Genomic DNA, 16,911 nt, shown 5'->3' with positions numbered 1-16,911 from the left:
CGATCGTAAACGCCCGTACGACACCGAGCGAAGGGGGCACTTCCTATCGCGATTGAGACTGATCGGTATAGAATACTGCGATCGCGACTGGTTCTCCTTAACAGCGACTGTAAAGAGTCTGAATCATACAAACGCAGAAGACGAACATTCATGAACATTCTTCTTTCGCAAGAGAGAGAGAGACAAAAGGGAAGGAAAGACAGGGAGGTTAGCCAGTGTAAGTACCGGCTGGCTACCCTGTGCTGGGGAAAGGGGTAAAGGGAATAAAAGGAGAAAAAAGAGTGAAAAAAGAAACGAGAGAAATTCACGCGGTAACGCGATGTTACCCCCAACAACAGTGAAAGGTGGTCGCACAATACCCTGGTTACACGTATATGAAGGCGAGACTCTAACGGGTGATCGAGTGTGGTTAATTCGGAGGGTTTACGTGCCGAAACAGGCTTTCTGATACGCCGTTTCACAGCCCACTGCTTCTTTCGTCGTTTCTAAGGAGGACTGACGACTCACGACGCCTTTTACGGTGCGGTTTGAACGTTGCGGCAGAGAGCACATTCGATTGCGCTTGTACAGATGCTTCCTTCACATTTTCGAACGCAAAAGTTCCGCGTTGATGTTTGAACAACATCCTTCGTAATTCGCTTTGCGCACGCGCAAGAAGACGACGACAAAGCACAGCTCGCATGTTTTCGCCAGGCAAGTGCTCGTTCTATCACCGCATGACTGCTTTCGGCAGTTGCTGTGTGGCGGCGCCATCGTACCTGAAAGTTGCGAATACGTTTATTTTGGGGCACCCTCTACGTACGAAATATCCGAATACTCCAGACGCTCACAGCAAATTGCGCAGACATCTGGTAACGCTGTTTCGAAACCAGACTGCCATCCAACGGCTGTGCTAAGACTTTCATAGGCGAAGATAAATGAGTCCAAAATACGATCGTGGTGACTATGTCGTTGCTGATGCTTTACGCCACTTTACGTGACCTTCAGGGTGTATCAGTACTGGCTGAGGGGTAAGTGGCGACTAGCCTTTATACAGTTGCGCAGCGAGGAGTGTGTGATACGGCATACCTCGAAGCGTGGCCTCGGAGTTCTGGTGGAGCCCGCTTACCACACGCGGCCTGAAATCTCCGAGGCCATGCTCGGAGACCAACACCGATAGTTTGTGGCCGTTTGCCACCATGCAATACAGAGGACTACGCGCGGCCTGCACAGACCGAATTATGTTTTTTTTCTCTCTATTTTTTCCTTGCACGGTTCCTTCCGCGTTTCTTCCGCGAGCCGGAAAACCGTGTCAGAGACCTAATAACTGCAGTCTAGCGCTTAATGCAGCAGTAATTTAATAGTTACTTTCCTGGCCTTTATGTCCTCCAAAAAACAAGCAAGCAGCATCCGCTAGCTTTAATGCCCGTTCTTGATAAGCCCTCTCGTTTGCCAACTTCATTTCGAGAGTGCTGCAAATAGAGACCAGGCGGCCGGCTGCTTTAGTTGGGTGATTAGGGTCATCGAAGCGAGAAAAACGCGGTAATACAGCCGTTCGGCGACGCGCGACGCCAAGGTTGGCGAGTATGACCGAACAACGTATGAGGCCAAATTGAGTGACCGTCGATACCGTAACCGGCATGCGCAGCTGTATGCAGGAAAAAGATTGTGCGCGCTAAGTATATATATATATATAGTTAGCACACACATTCATCGCCGTTATCGCAGCCATAACCACCGTCACTGCCTGCTTTTACCGCGTATACAGCCTGCGCATTCTCTTCTACTTTGCTCCCTATCGCAACCGTGTTTCACATTCCTGCACGTATATACGCGGAAGTCGTCGTTTCCGCAAGAGTCTCGCACGAGCTTCTAAAGGGACAACAAACAGAACAATAGATTTCGCCTGTATTAGGGAGAGGAGCCCTCGTGAGCCAGAAAAGCCGCGAAACCAAAAGGACGGCTGGCGACGCCGCCTTGGAGTTCCCGCACCAGCTAGCCGTGACGTCATGGATTTTGACGGCGTCTCCGAGGGCCTAGTTAATCGTTTGTCTGCAAAAATGGACTTCACTGCATTCTAAATGAGATAGAGATTGAGCTTGGCAAGCATCGTGAACTGATCCTGAGCCTGACTAGCTAGGCCCAAATACGGGAAAATATTTCGAAATCTAAAAATTCTAAAGGAGTTATAAAAATTGAACTTTGACTTTCATTGTTTCTGATGATAACGAAGCCGTATTATCGCGAAATAATAGAAATGGAGCTTTCAAAGAATAGTCAGTCTAAACTTATTTGGTGTTTCTATTCGGTGTACCTTTAACATGCGAGAACACTTGCTCCACTTCCGGCGTGCTATATATTGGCGTACTCGACCTGCTAGCACCACCGGCCTCCCCTGTATACTTCTCTGAGCAAGCGCCGATGCTTTTCAAAGCTTCGGAATTAGTCGGTGAAGCGCCCCGCAGGTGAAGCGTTGAAAATTTGACCGCGTGCTCAGTCACTGATGAAGTAATAAAAGATTCTCCTTTTGCTGTAGCACCTTGGGGAACGTGATGAACGGAGTCTTCCGAGACCCTGCATCTTGACGGCGGGTTAGTTTCAAGCAGAGTTAGCCAAGCAGTGGTAATGAGAAAAGGAAAGAAGTGAAAGAAATACGGCAGGTATGTGATGTGAATACGGCAGGGACCCTTCGATGGGGAAGTAGAACCAGGTAACAGAAAACTGAGAGAGAGAGAGAGAGAGACGCTGCAAGTGCGTTGGATGCGCGCTGAAAGATCCAGGCAACTGTGTTCACATATCGTCCCGAAAGAAGCACGAAAGCGCCTTCACAGCGGTGTTGGATGACGAGAGATGGTTACGGTGTTCAAGGACCGCCTGCCCTGAAAGTGAACGATCGTGCTGGGGAGGAATCCACCTAGTGGACATGTCCATTTCGTCTGCTGTTGAAGTGTTTATTGGCTGTGGCGCCTGGTTGCTGCGGGCGCGCAGCCCACCCCAGCCAATCAGAACTTCAACAGCAGCCGAAATAGTCATGTCCACTACGTGGACTCTTACAGAATACCTCCCCTGTCGTCCCAATGTGTTGCAGTGATTGCCTCTTGAAAACAAGTCCAGGAGTGATGCAGAATAGGTTCCCATGCGGTCTTTGTAGCTGCATTCATTAACGGTAGCACTGTCAACCATTCCTATGAATATTATACATGTTTTGGCGAAGGCATATTTTGGCCTAGCCTGGCAGTAAGCCAGCATGAAAGTGTCACGCCGTTTGTACGAAAACAGGGTCAGACAGCAATGCGGCCGGAAGACGCGAATACGCCTTTCTATATATGCCTTGGGTGGCTAGCGTATACATGCGAGACTGCAACTTCCCGCCAGAACCTTTATACAGTTGATGCCATGTAGACGCACTAAGCAGCGGCTCTAATTATTGTAAGCAGAGTTCAGTATGTTAAATTAACAACTAGTAGGTGAAACCTACGTCGTCGGCGAAACTTTCGACATCTATGCATTCCAGTACCTTAGTCCTGTAGCTAGCTCTGCGCTCGAAATAGTTTATCGTCGGTTTGGCGGCTTGTGTACTGTCCGCTCAATCTTTCTTTTCCGATAAGCATTTGCGTGACATAACGTAATTCGTATATCGCAGTGACCAAGTTTCGAGGACGCAATGACGAGCCCGCAGCAACTAAAAGAAAAAAGAAAAGAGCAAGGAAACTAAAGAAACGCAGTACACAGGTATACACGAGAAAAAAAAAAAAAAATGCCTGCGGGTAATATCAAGAGGAAAAGAAGGAAGACCGATGAAAGCAGTGGAGGACTACAATTTTCTTCTTACTTCTTTTTCCCCCTCTGCCTCTCGAGCCGTTTCTGCCAAGTCCGCAAGCAGCCGACACCGTTCAAGATAGAGACGAGAGCCGGCAGGAGGGTGGGAAAAAATACACGTAACAAACGCGGCAACAAAAAAAGCGAAAGTGCAGAATCGAAGCGATAGAAGGCGAGGCCTCGGCAGCGGCGCCTGCATATCGAGGCGCGCGCCGGTGCGGCCGCGCTGGGGATATATAAGAAACCCGAGGCAAGCAAGGCGTACGACGGCGACGACGACAGAGACGGGTATCTCCTCGCACGCGCGTCGGGGCTCGAAATATCGGGCGCCGTGCGAGCGAGCGAGCAAGCAAGCCGTATTCGCCTCGCTCGCCGTTTATTGTCTGCTTTTCGTTCTTTCTTTTTTCTTCCTCTTCGTTTTATACTCCTCCGATCTCGTATCGCCGGGGCGTTTTACGACATGCGTGCATTCCGCGTTCGCGGGCTCGCGGGGAGATCCATCACGGCTGCTGCCTGCCTCGACGCAAGCGAAAGAAGCGCCTCGTCGCTCGCGTACGCTCGCGCTGCCCGCAGCGCGCTGGCGCCCTTGCTCGGGAGAGAGGAGAAGAAAGAGAGAGAGAGGCGCTTCCCGTGGCCAGACAGCGCGCGAATGAAAAGCGTGCAGCGGCTGCTGAAGTTGCCGCGCGTGAACCGATCGGGCTCCGAGCTGTCAGGCTAATCTCACGCGTTCGTGATTGGACGCCCCCTTCGTGCTTTACTAAGCTGTCACCGTCTCGTGAATGGCCAGGGTCATTCACGCAACTAGCCGGTCGCGGGACAGTTTCCTGGGCATATTCGCCAACTCAAACTTTCGCAAATTATTCCGTGGAAGATTGAGAAAACGAGCAGAGGTGGTGGTATCAGACGAGGGAATAAGCAGTCGCAGCTTGTCGGCCGACGCGAGACAAGGGTGATTGGAGATCGCTGGGAAAGGTTTTCGTCATGCCATGGACACGAAACGGGTTGTTGGTGATGGCTATAGTTTATGCCTACCTTCTTTGAGCACAGTAAGCGCGCTTTTCCTGGGTGAATTTTGAGGTCCGCGGCTTCGCTCGTTTAGCGAACTATACCTCTGCATCCTGAAACGTAACTGCTTATCATTAATCTGTAAATGAGAAAGGCATATAACAGTGCGTACGAGTAGGGAGGGGATTTCGGTCAGTCATGACATCAGGACCAATGTATCGCTGGCTGTCGCGGTCGGCCGGCGCCCAGCGACGAGAACGCGTGAGGAGCTCTGCAAAGGCCGAGTGCCCATCAGCCGAAGCAGGCCTGCGTTAGCTTATATAGCGCTGCACGGTTTTAACAGGTGAGCGAGAGATGCGCAGTTGCTGGCTCGCCCGCCGCCGCGGCACACAACATACACCGCCGGTGCGCGAGCGGGGCTGCCGGCTTTAATTATTTCTCCGGGACACGTCTTCCCGATCAAACACGTGCGCGGTTCCGCTGGCGGAAAGGAAAAGAGAGAAAGGGGGAGAGAAAGCCGGCGAATAAAGAAAGAAAGAAGTTAGTTGTCCGACAAAAATCAAATAATGATGAATGCAATACAGGAAGAAACAGCTACGAACGCGTAAGGAGGTAGAAATATCTCGCGCTGGACCGCCTTTCGTGGACCCATCAGGGGAATGTGTTGTCCTATCTCGAAGTCGGGTACTGCGGAACTGTTTGAAGCAGCAGGCTTGTTTTATATATTAAAGGGAGCAATGTAATAAATTATAACGTTGGAGTTTCATGCAGTTAAGTATGTAGCTAGTAAACATAACACCATCACCGGACAGGAAGTACAAGAGGCCAATATTAATCTTGCTTAAGGAGACTGTTGCTATATAGACTGCTTCGCGGTGTTAAAGTCCGAGAACAACACTTGAGTCTATGAGAGACGCCGTAGCGAAAGGCCCTCGGTTAATTTTGCTCACCTGGGGTTCTTTAACGTGCGCATGAATCTAAGTTCGCAAGCGCTCATGTATTTCGCCCCTATCGAAGTGAGGCTGTCCCTGTCGGGGAACGAACCCGCGACCTCAGCACCGAGACGCCATAGCCACTGCGCCACCGTAGTGCATCTGTGCTGGCCGTAAACTGACGACAATGCTCGCCTTTGCGTTGCATCCTCAACTTTTCTATCTTTCTTTTTTTTCTTCTTTCTCTTTCTTTCTTACGTTCTATCTACCCGCTGTTGGGACGCATCGCTGCTATAACCTGATGAGGTTCACTTCACAGGCGTGCAAAATTATTCCAAATGAAGACAAAGATTCGAAAGCTTTTTCCTGCGCTCACGCCAAACTCCTTGAGCACTTTATTCCACTCAGCCATCTCAGGTGGCATCGACTCCCTGCTTCGCCATATCGCCACCATCGGATAGGAAGGCACTGAGACATGCCTCCGGCACCCTTTGATCTTTTCCCCCGACCCCATTTTGCGATAACGTGAACTAAGGGGTCATTAGAGGTGCTCCTCTCTTTCCTTCAAATGCTCTTCGCCGGAGCTTCTTCGGTCGCGATACACCGCAGGCGTATAGCATTACTTTTGCGATTGCTAGTCCGCGCCTCTCGGGAAGCGGTGTGCCCGTCCTTCGTTGAGTTACGCGTTCTCATACTCTGGATAATTTCTTGTGGCTCTACAAACCCGTTCGTATCCCACTCCTCGGTCCCTTAACAGGGTAGACCCTGACCCCTCACAGTCGTGCCCCAAATGTGGTCATGACTCGTGCTCTTTTGATCACATCCTCTGGCTATGCCCAGCCTTTAACGCCTCTCCACCCATCACAAAAGAGCAATGGGAGGAATCCCTCAACAGCAGCAATAGTCACATTCAACTCTAGGCTGTCCAGAGGGCCCACGACATTGCGGCGGGACTTCGTCTCCCGGTCCCATTGTGGGCGGAGCCACCGACTTGATCTGGGGGAGCCTTCGACTCCACTAGAGCAATGTTCCCCAGGACTCAAAATAAAGTTCTTGCCATGCCATGTCTGTCAGCTTTCTTCAATATTTCTGTTGAGGTCAGCGTGCTAGCTCGTTTATCAATGTGCCTCGCTCACCGCCTTTGTATGAAAGTAAGTCCTTAGCTCCGTAGACCTTGCCACGCCATCTGTCGGCTCTTCTGATAGCGATGAGCTGATGGCTGATGGCGTCGCTCCATGTGCGGTTAACGATGCTTTGAAAGCGCCCGTGCGATGCGTGTTTCACCACGGCTTCACGACCTCGATCATTCACCACCACTTCAAATATCATACCGCGTATCATGATTTCTTCACTGACATTATGTCACTTTCTTGTCGCTACGACGTTCCTTGCCGGCCTTAAAATGCGGCGTTGCGTCTAGAGCGCGAAACTTCTCTATCGCATTCGGGCGCTTCGTACATCATGTCCACTGACGCTCTTTATTGGTTGCTGCATTTGTGTATAGCGCTGAGACGTAAAGACACATGAACCGTCGTCGCGAAGTAATTAATCTTCAGGTATACTAGTCGTTGAAGTTATCGGCGACGCCGTTCTAACTGCAAGCGTTCATCGTTGGAACCTTTATGAGCTCTGTATCTCGCGGTTCTTTTTCTATTTTTTTTAATATCACCGGAAGCAGCTTATCCGGAAGGTCGATTGCGCGACCCGAAGGCGAAATATCAGGGATCATACCACGTGATACCAGGCGAACTATCCATTCTACTGATAAAAACAGCGTGCTGCTGCGCAATGACACGTCTTTCGGGAAGCGTAACTTGGTTCTGTGATAGCATACCGCACTCAATCTGACATGCTGACTCAATCATGCAGGAATAGATCATACGGTGAAGCGAAAGTGCTCCCTTATAGAAAATTTGAGCGCAGCTCTATATATACGTGTTTTTGTTTCGTGGTATTTGCCTGGCGCGTACAATATGTCTCGTATGGCAGGTTGCAAACGGAACGAAGTGTGGCGCGACTGCCTCGCTAATCGGGAGATCGCGAGAGGCAGCGCGTGGGTGACGCGGGGGCGCGATTCACAGCAGCCGTCGCAGTCAGACCTCGACGCTGTTACGTTGTCCAGGCTTCCGTATCGTACTGTTGCCGAGTAGATGCGGCGCCTGCCTATCGAAGCTCGACCGACGTTACTTATTGGGTAGTGTGGCGTTGTCGGCGGGCTGCAGACATCCGGTAGACCATGGCGACCAAGCAAGGGCGAGACGATTTCTAGTGCGAAACTTGCACGGTTTATTCAAAGGCTGATGAAAATTGAAGAGAAGAGAATGAAGTGTCCAAAGTACATTTCGGAGCCCCTTAAATAGGCTCTCTACAATCGTGGTATATCTTGTTTCCGCCGACATCACGTGACCGCCACAGAAAGAGGGCCCCTCCTCTTGTTATACCGAGTCTGCTGCAAGGAGGAGGTCGTCCCGCCTCCTTTAATTGTAGACGCCTGTCCGTCTCTTCTGCGCGTTGCGGGTTCGTGGAAGTTCTGTAGTTTCTTCGAGGAAAGGGTCTCTCTAAACTCGCGCGCGCGCGCGCGCACACACACACACACACACACAATAGAGGCCTGTGCACAGCGGGGCTTCCATCAGACCGGCAGACACTCGAAATAGTCATGGCGAATCAGGAAGTCACGCTTCATTTCGACGAGGCCTGGTGGAAGAAGGTCGCGTGAGAGAACAGTCCTTTCTGCACGTGGTGCAGGACGCCAACCATCGCAGAAGTCACGCCTCATTTCGATGAAGATGGTCGGATGAAATTCCTTTCTGCACGTGGTGCCAGACGCCAACCCTACTCAATTGCCATCATGCACGTAGCCATCGTCACCGCAGAGCCTGTCTTGCGCGCATACGCTTTTATTCTCACACTTTCGCCATACCCTCCTCCTCCGCTTTGTGCCTCATGTTTCTACTGCGCCTTCCTCCTCCGCTTTACTCCTCGCGCTCTCTTCGCTATCGCCGTCTTTCATACGTCGCTGGGCTCCGCGTTCGCTCCGTTACGCCGACGCTCGCCACAGGACCGGGCGCCTAAGACCTGCACTCTAAAGGTTGATACCGTGAAGGAGAAAGAGAGAGAGGAAAGAATTCACGCAGGAACTCATATGGAAGTTTTCTGAGCATATGCGTGAGCATATGCTTAGAAAACCCCTTATGAATTTATGGCACAAGGGGAACTGATGACGCAAGCAAACTACTGGAGGTAGCAGCGATATAGGTGCGGTGATGACGTTCCGATAATTATCAGTCGTTATCGCTCTTTAGCGCCTTATGCATCTTCGTCGAACCATTACCAAGCGTGATAAAACGTACTCCGGCAACGGCTGCGTATGGCGCGGTCGCGCGGCCCTTTCTTGAAAGCCATCTGTGATCGGGACACAGTGCTTCGTGTGCGCTGTGTTCTCACCGCTTAGTTCGCGTTGAAGCGAGAGGCAGCACGAAGGTGAATTCGCTCGCTGCTGTGGGCCATATCTTGAAAGCGATCGTCTTACGTGACGGACGGACGGACGGACGAGTTTCCTAGTTGGGTAGGCATGCAGAGAAATGCGTGCGCCTTTAAACGTGCGAGACTTTAGCAGGCGCGAAGGAGGGAACCTCTCAAGACGAAAAGATGCAGCAGACCTAACGAATTGCAATTTATACACAGCGAAGCTTTGTGTGTGTGCAAACGAGTCGGAATACGAGTGCACGCACGCACACACACGCACGCACGCGCACACACACAAGCACAGGCGCAGAGACATTATAACGACATTATTGTTAAGCGGAGTTGCTCACTACTAGCGATTACGACGGACACCTTGAATGCATCATGGTTTCAGAGGCGCATACGCACGTAGCGCAATTCGAATCCATTCAATCCACAAGAAGCTAAGAGCGCAGCTCTTAGCCCGTCCCTGCGGCGAGCGTCGGCGGCGTACCGAGTGAACGAGCACACCAAAAGATGAAAGAGCGAAGCGGAGCGAAATATGAAAGACGCGAGCCGCGAACGGCGGCTCGCGTCTTTCGTCAGTGACGTCCGCGCGGGAAACTGGTGTCATGCGGACCTGTCCAACCGCTGGATGCGTACGCGTAACTGGTCTCAGCCGGACCACTCGTTTCATACTATCGTCTGCTATAGCATCACCACTCGCTCGCACTTGTTTGGTTTGCTTAGTTTGGTCTCATTCGCGCTTGTTTCAATTGCCTTGGTTTGCGATTGCTTTGTAATCTGATTGTATACGCGCAACGTGAATAGCGTAGTACTTTCTGGAAGCCACGCAACACCAACAGGGGTGTAGCCGGGAGAGAGTTCCTATGTGGCTTCAGCCACCATAGGAATTTCAGCCCCAAATTTTTTCGTCCAAGAGGCAATGATGAAGCTTATTAAGGCCCATGACCAGATCTCTCAAATCCTGGCAGTCCAGAAGGCCCGCGAGAGGGCCGTCATGTTTCACCTGATGGTCCCCGGGTGGGCCTAGCCAGGTGACGTTGAGTTTACTCGCGTCTATTGCGGACCGAATAAAGTTGTTTCACTCACTCACTCGTGCTGTCATGCCGCGCCGACCATAAGAACCCCCGGCGCTGGAAATCAATTGTGTGGATTTTGTCTATAATGTCTTTTTCACGCTCGAAAAAACATTTCGCTGTGAACATTGCGAACTCTGGCTGGATTTCGTGGCAACACCCATGCACCTGGAGTCACATAACGCAAAAAGCCTCATCTGAGCACAAAGTTTGAAGGGCGTTTTCACGGTGAGCGGGCTCGTCGCGGCACCTTGCGGAGGCCACGGAATCCACGGAGCGCATGAATTTCAATTCCGAAACATTATATAAAGCCCTCAAACTTTTGATGCATAAGGTGCATTGACATTTCCAAAGTCGTGCTTTAGGTTTTCAATTCCGGAAATTTGTGGGTTTAATGTTCTTATAAACATTTGACGCCAAAGGTGCATTGACTTTTCCAAAGTCGTACATCGGACCATACAACGAGACAAGCCAAATCAACACACTGTCGGACAAGTTGACAACGCACGCAGCGAGGTACGAAGATACGAAGCGTTGTGGTGGTTCATTTGTGCCGTCATGTCACAGAAAAGAATATCAACATTTTTTAAACATGCGCCGAAGCATCCATGTCAAAACACTAAAGCCAGCAAAGGTAACTACGTTCTTACTTATTTTTTCTACTTTGACTTTTATTCGTGAGTACACATTCAGCATTTTGTTTCTTGTTCTCGCTACCCGCGGGCTGCCAGAGCCAGCCAGAGCACATGCGTTTTTCTCGTGTTGCCCCGACCACCCTGCGGCACAGTTCGGTACGCGTTCGTTTTTTTCTGGCCCAGTCTATTTTGGCCTGGCAGTTTTGGACGCTTTCTGGCTAGCAGACGAGAAAAAGAAACGATGGTGGCTCGCCGCCATCAGAGTGGAGAATCAACGAATTGCCACGCGTTCGCTTGAGGGCATCACCTTCACTTCGATATTATCTCAACCTCTCCGGAAAGTATCTTACCTTGTTCGTGTAGGACACTGAGCAGTATGCGTATGGTTCTCTGTGGACCAAACGTCTCACATTTTTTTAATATTCCTTCGGTAGTCACATTAGGTGCCCAAAGTAGGCATTCGATTGTGACCAACATGCTTTCCTTTGCGTATTACATTTTTATTTCAGTGCCTTCGTCTCATAAAAGAAAAAGAAAAGACATTGTAGCGGTGCTGTGAATTGTCGCAAGGATGAAAGTTCGATTTTGTTACTTCTTTTGCGGAAAGTAATGGGCCACGGGACTCTTAAGTTGCCGGATTTTCTTATTATATTATTCAATTACATGGACACTCCAGGTGCACTCCTGGCGTGGCCGTCGTCCTCATGTTGTTACGTTTCGCCTACAACGCGTGGTAATGCCGGCGCGGATGCAACGGACGCCGGGGCTTTGTTCAAAGCGGCGGACATTTTGGCCTGTTCGACGCCGCCGCAACGCCTACCCGCCAAGCGTGTCCAGGCGTGTTTCAGTGCCACGTGTCTTCGTGTGTGCGTGTGTGTGTGTGTGCCCTCGCTTGTCAAAGCGCGGCAGCCGGGGAGCGGAGTTCCCCGAATGAGGAGCCTGGACGTCTCTCGGCTCAACTGTTCACGCCGTCGTGTGGGTGAAGGTTGGCGATGCGTCACTACACTCGGTTCAGCAGGTTTCTCGGCCCGACAGTTCGCGCCGTCGTGGGCTCCTGCTGCGCCGTCCCGTGACCTTCATCCCGTGACCTTCCCTCCTTCCCTTTTGGACCGCGACGCCGGGAGTATAAGAGCAGCTGCCCCCGGACGCCAAGAGAGAGGCTCCGATTTGTACTGTTGAGTTACGTGCTCTCCCGTCTCTCCAATTCGGTCGACCTGACCGGCCGCTCTTTTGCTATGTTAGAATAAACAAGTTGTTCTGTTACCAGTCTTCTCATGCTTTGCCGGGACCTTCGGATGCTTCCAGTGCCCCAGGCCGCCAGGCCAACGCTACCCTTGGGGCTTGCGACCCATTGGCAATAACGGGCGTCAGCACCGAGACCCCATCAACCGTGCCAGCGGTGCGGTTACAACATCTGGTTGCCAGCGGTGAGATCGCGACAACGGAGGCCAGCAGCGAAGAGATGCGGTTGACTGTATGCTGAGCAGCACAACGACCATCCGGGAGCAGCGCAACGAGCCCTGTGTGATGACTGGTTGCCTGCAGCGGAACGACTGCGCTGAAGTCTTGGCTGCGAGGTTTGGTGAGTGCGGGACTTTCTTCTTCTGAGTTTTGCCAGGCTTTTGTTAGTGTTAGAAACAGAGCTGGTAATTGGGGTTGTCGTTGCTGCCGGGTTAGTTTGCGGCAAGACAATAGTAGGCAGTAGAGAAAGCAGCATTCAGAGCAGCCATGGATTTGAAGTCGTTGCGCAAACCGAAATTGCTGGAGCTTGCAAGAGAGTTGGGTCTGGATGTCTCAGACAAACTCAGAAAACCAGAACTGCTAAGGGCTATTCTTGAGTTAGAAGCTGAGGATGACGAGCTGTCGGAATGCCTTGAGACCATTGAGGAGAGGGAGACGGCAAAAAGACAGGAGCGCGAACTTAAAGAGCAAAAAGAGAAACAGGAGCGCGAACTTAAAGAACAGAAAGAGAAAGATGAGCGCGAACGTAAAGAACAGATAGAACGAGAGCAACAAGAGAAAGAAAGAGAGCGCGACCGTCAACACGCTTTGGAAATGAAGCGTCTCGAGTTAGAGATGGAACGCGCTCGTAATGGAAGTCAGGCACACGGTGCAGGAGAACGAGTATTGTTCAAAATGACTGACCTGATGCGGCCGTTTAAGCTTGGAGAGGACATTGGTTTGTTCCTGGTTAACTTTGAGCGAACGTGCGAGAAGCAGGGGTTCTCTCGGGAAACGTGGCCACAGCGCTTGCTCACTTTGTTACCCGGCGAGGCGGCCGACGTAGTCGCTCGCTTGGAGAGAGAGGAGGCAGAGGATTTCGAGAAAGTGAAATCGAGTCTGCTAAAAAAGTACCGGCTGTCAGCGGAGGCGTTCCGTCGGAAGTTTCGGGAAAATGAGAAAGGCAGAAGTGAGTCATATACAGAGTTTGCGTACAGGCTTATGTCAAACATGCAGGAGTGGCTCAAAGAAGAGAAAGCGTTTGGTGACCACGAGAAAGTTCTGCAGTGTTTCGGGCTAGAACAGTTTTATAGTCGGTTACCTGAGAACGTGCGGTACTGGGTCTTGGATAGGCCAGACGTTAGTACGGTGGCTAGAGCCGCTGAGTTAGCCGAGGAGTTTGTGACGCGTCGGGCTCGTGGAGCTAAGGACGGTCAAAAGGGTGAATTTGGCTCCAAGTTTGAGAGGCCAAAGTTCACGCCCATGAGAGCAAAGGGGGACACACGTAGTGCGGATGCGAGTGAAAGCAGTCCGACCGAACGTAAGGAGACGGCGGCAACCGAAGCCGAACGCAGAAAGCGGTTCGAGATGAGGCAAGCGCGCGTTTGTTATACGTGCCAGAAGCCGGGTCACTTTTCGGCGCAGTGTCCAGAAACAAAAACACAAGTCGTGTTTTTGTCTATATGCAGCACTGACGAGAACATGAAGCTTCTCGAGCCTTACATGCGAGACCTCCTCGTGAACGGGAAAGAGTGCCGAGTGCTTCGCGATTCCGCAGCTACAATGGATGTAGTTCACCCCTCTTACGTAGAACCCGATATGTTCACGGGCGAGTGCGCATGGATTAAGCAAGCAGTGGAAGCTCATAGCGTGGGTCTGCCGGTAGCAAAAGTGCTTATTGAAGGACCTTTCGGAGCACTTGAGACGGAGGCCGCAGTGTCATCTATGCTGCCCCCCCAGTACCCGTACCTATTTTCGAACAGGTCCGATCACCTCCTGCGCGAGAAGGGGCTTTTGTTTGGTGAGGCTAGCGTTCAGGCCTTAACCAGATCGAAGGTTCGGGAGCTCGCTGCAAAGGCGGTAGTTGCGGGGCCGACGTTGTTGAACGATGAGAAAGGGTCAGAGGCGCAGCAAGCTGGTATTCAGAGCACGCCCGAACAGAATAAAATTGAGCCTGTAGCGTTAAAGGCAGCAGATACTGGAGAGGAAATTCCCGACACGGGAAAGTTAGAAGAGCTGTCTCCAGATTTGCTCATCGCGCCTACGTCAGACGGACTTAACAGGTTGCTAAAAGTCAGCCGCTCGGCTTTGATAGCCGAGCAAAAGAAGGATGGCAGCCTAGAAAACATACGCTGCATTATCAAGGAAGGTATCGCCAAGAAAAATGCTCGCTTTGTGGAAAGAGGTGGGGTCCTGTACCGGAAGTATCTAGACCGCAGAGGAGTGGAGTTCGATCAGCTGATCGTGCCTCAATGCTATCGTCAGGATCTGTTGCGCTTGTCGCATGGGGGTTCGTGGTCCGGACACCTAGGAGTTAAGAAAACTAAGGACCGTCTCTTGCAGGAGTACTATTGGCCAGGGTGTTTTCGGGACGCAGACCACTTTGTGAAGACATGCGACACCTGTCAGCGGGTGGGCAAGCCAGGGGACAAATCGAGGGCGCCGTTGAAGTTGGTACCTATCATTACGGAGCCTTTTAGACGGCTCGTTATTGATACAGTGGGACCTCTGCCGGTAACAGCCACGGGGTACCGACACATTTTGACTGTGATCTGCCCAGCGACAAAGTTCCCTGAAGCAGTGCCGCTTAAAGAACTCAGCTCAGTTGAGATAGTCAATGCACTACTGTCCATATTTGCGCGAGTTGGTTTTCCTGCAGAAATCCAGTCAGATCAGGGTACAGTGTTTACTAGCGCTTTGACGACAGCCTTTCTCGAAAGGTGCGGGGTAAGGCTATTACACAGCTCAGTGCACCACCCCCAGTCGAATTCCGTTGAGAAGCTCCACTCCGTCATGAAGCGCGTGTTGAGAGCATTGTGTTTTGAACATCAAACTGACTGGGAGCTGTGTCTGCCTGGAGTGATGTTTGCTTTAAGAACCGCGCCGCATGCGGCTACGGGGTTCTCGCCAGCTGAGCTGGTGTACGGTCGCTCGCTGCGATCTCCGCTTCGCATGCTTCGAGAATCATGGGAAGGCAGGGGCGACGACCCAGTCGTGGTAGAGTACGTGCTTAAGCTCCTCGAACGCTTAAGAAGGGCACAGGAGTTGTCAGGTGAAGCAATGGCAGAGGCCCAGCAGAGGGCCAAGGTTTATTATGATCGGACAGCCAGGGCCCGTCGTTTTGAGGTGGGCGATGAGGTCATGATATTGCGCACATCGCTAAAGAACAAACTCGACGTGCAATGGGAGGGCCCAGCACGGATTGTTCAAAAACTGTCGGACGTTAACTACGTGGTGAGTCTGCCAGGAAAGCGGAAAGCACAGCAAGTTTACCACTGTAATCTGCTCAAACCCTATAAGCAACGGGAAGCAGTGGTGTGCATGATGGTAAACGTGCCCGAAGAGCTTCCGGTCGAGCTTCCGGGACTAGGCTCAGTGACGAACAGGAAAGACACCGATCAAGTCATTAGTGACTTAATAAGTAAAGCATCGCTGTCGCCTGAGCAGAAAACCGAACTACACCAGCTCTTACAAGAGTTTCAAGGTCTGTTCTCTGAGAGGCCTGGTAGGACTTCTGTCCTTACTCATGACATAGAACTTACCTCCCCAGAGCCAGTACGATCCAAGGCGTACCGGGTGTCACCCCGCCAGAGCGATATTATGGAGGCTGAGGTAAAGAAAATGCTACAGCTCGGTGTTATTGAAGCGGGTGAGAGTGATTATACCTCCCCTTTGATTTTAGTTGAGGTACCGGGCAAGGAACCTCGTCCTTGCGTCGACTACCGCAGGCTTAATTCCATCACTAAGGATCAAATTTATCCGATCCCTAACATCGAGGAGCGCCTTGAGAGAGTGAGTAGCGCTCAGTTTATTTCCACCCTAGATCTTGTCAGGGGTTATTGGCAGGTTCCACTTACAGAAGAGGCTAGTAGGTATGCGGCGTTCATTTCACCAATGGGGACATTCCGTCCTAAAGTTTTGAGTTTTGGTTTGAAGAACGCGCCATACTGCTTTTCAAGCCTCATGGATAAAGTGTTGCGGGGACAGCAAGAATTCGCTTTACCGTATCTAGACGACGTAGCGATATTCTCCGCATCCTGGCCGGAACATATGGCGCACTTGCGGGCAGTGCTAACCCGCCTGCGCGATGCGGGCTTGACAGTCAAGGCTCCCAAGTGCCAGTTAGCACAGGCCGAGGTTGTCTACCTCGGACACGTGATTGGTCGGGGTCGTCGCCGCCCCTCTGAAATAAAGGTGGCCGCTGTGCGAGACTTCCCGCAACCGCGCACGAAGACCGATATTCGGTCGTTCTTAGGTGTCGCCGGCTACTATCAGAGGTACATCCCCAGGTACTCTGATATCGCGGCTCCCTTAACGGATGCTCTAAGAAAGACAGAGCCGCAAACAGTCGTCTGGGACGAGACAAAGGAAAGAGCTTTTAGCGCCCTAAAGAGCGCCCTAACAAGCCAGCCTGTGCTACGATCGCCCGACTACACAAAAGGGTTCGTTGTTCAGTGTGATGCTAGTGAGCGAGGCATGGGCGTTGTACTGTGCCAACGGGAAAATGGAGAAGTAGAACACCCCGTCCTGTATGCTAGTCGTAAGCTGACCAGT

The sequence above is a fragment of the Dermacentor andersoni genome, chromosome 2 (assembly GCF_023375885.2).
Source record: "Dermacentor andersoni chromosome 2, qqDerAnde1_hic_scaffold, whole genome shotgun sequence".
Classification (NCBI taxonomy): Eukaryota; Metazoa; Arthropoda; class Arachnida; order Ixodida; family Ixodidae; genus Dermacentor; species Dermacentor andersoni.
Note: the sequence above shows the minus strand (reverse complement) of the source record.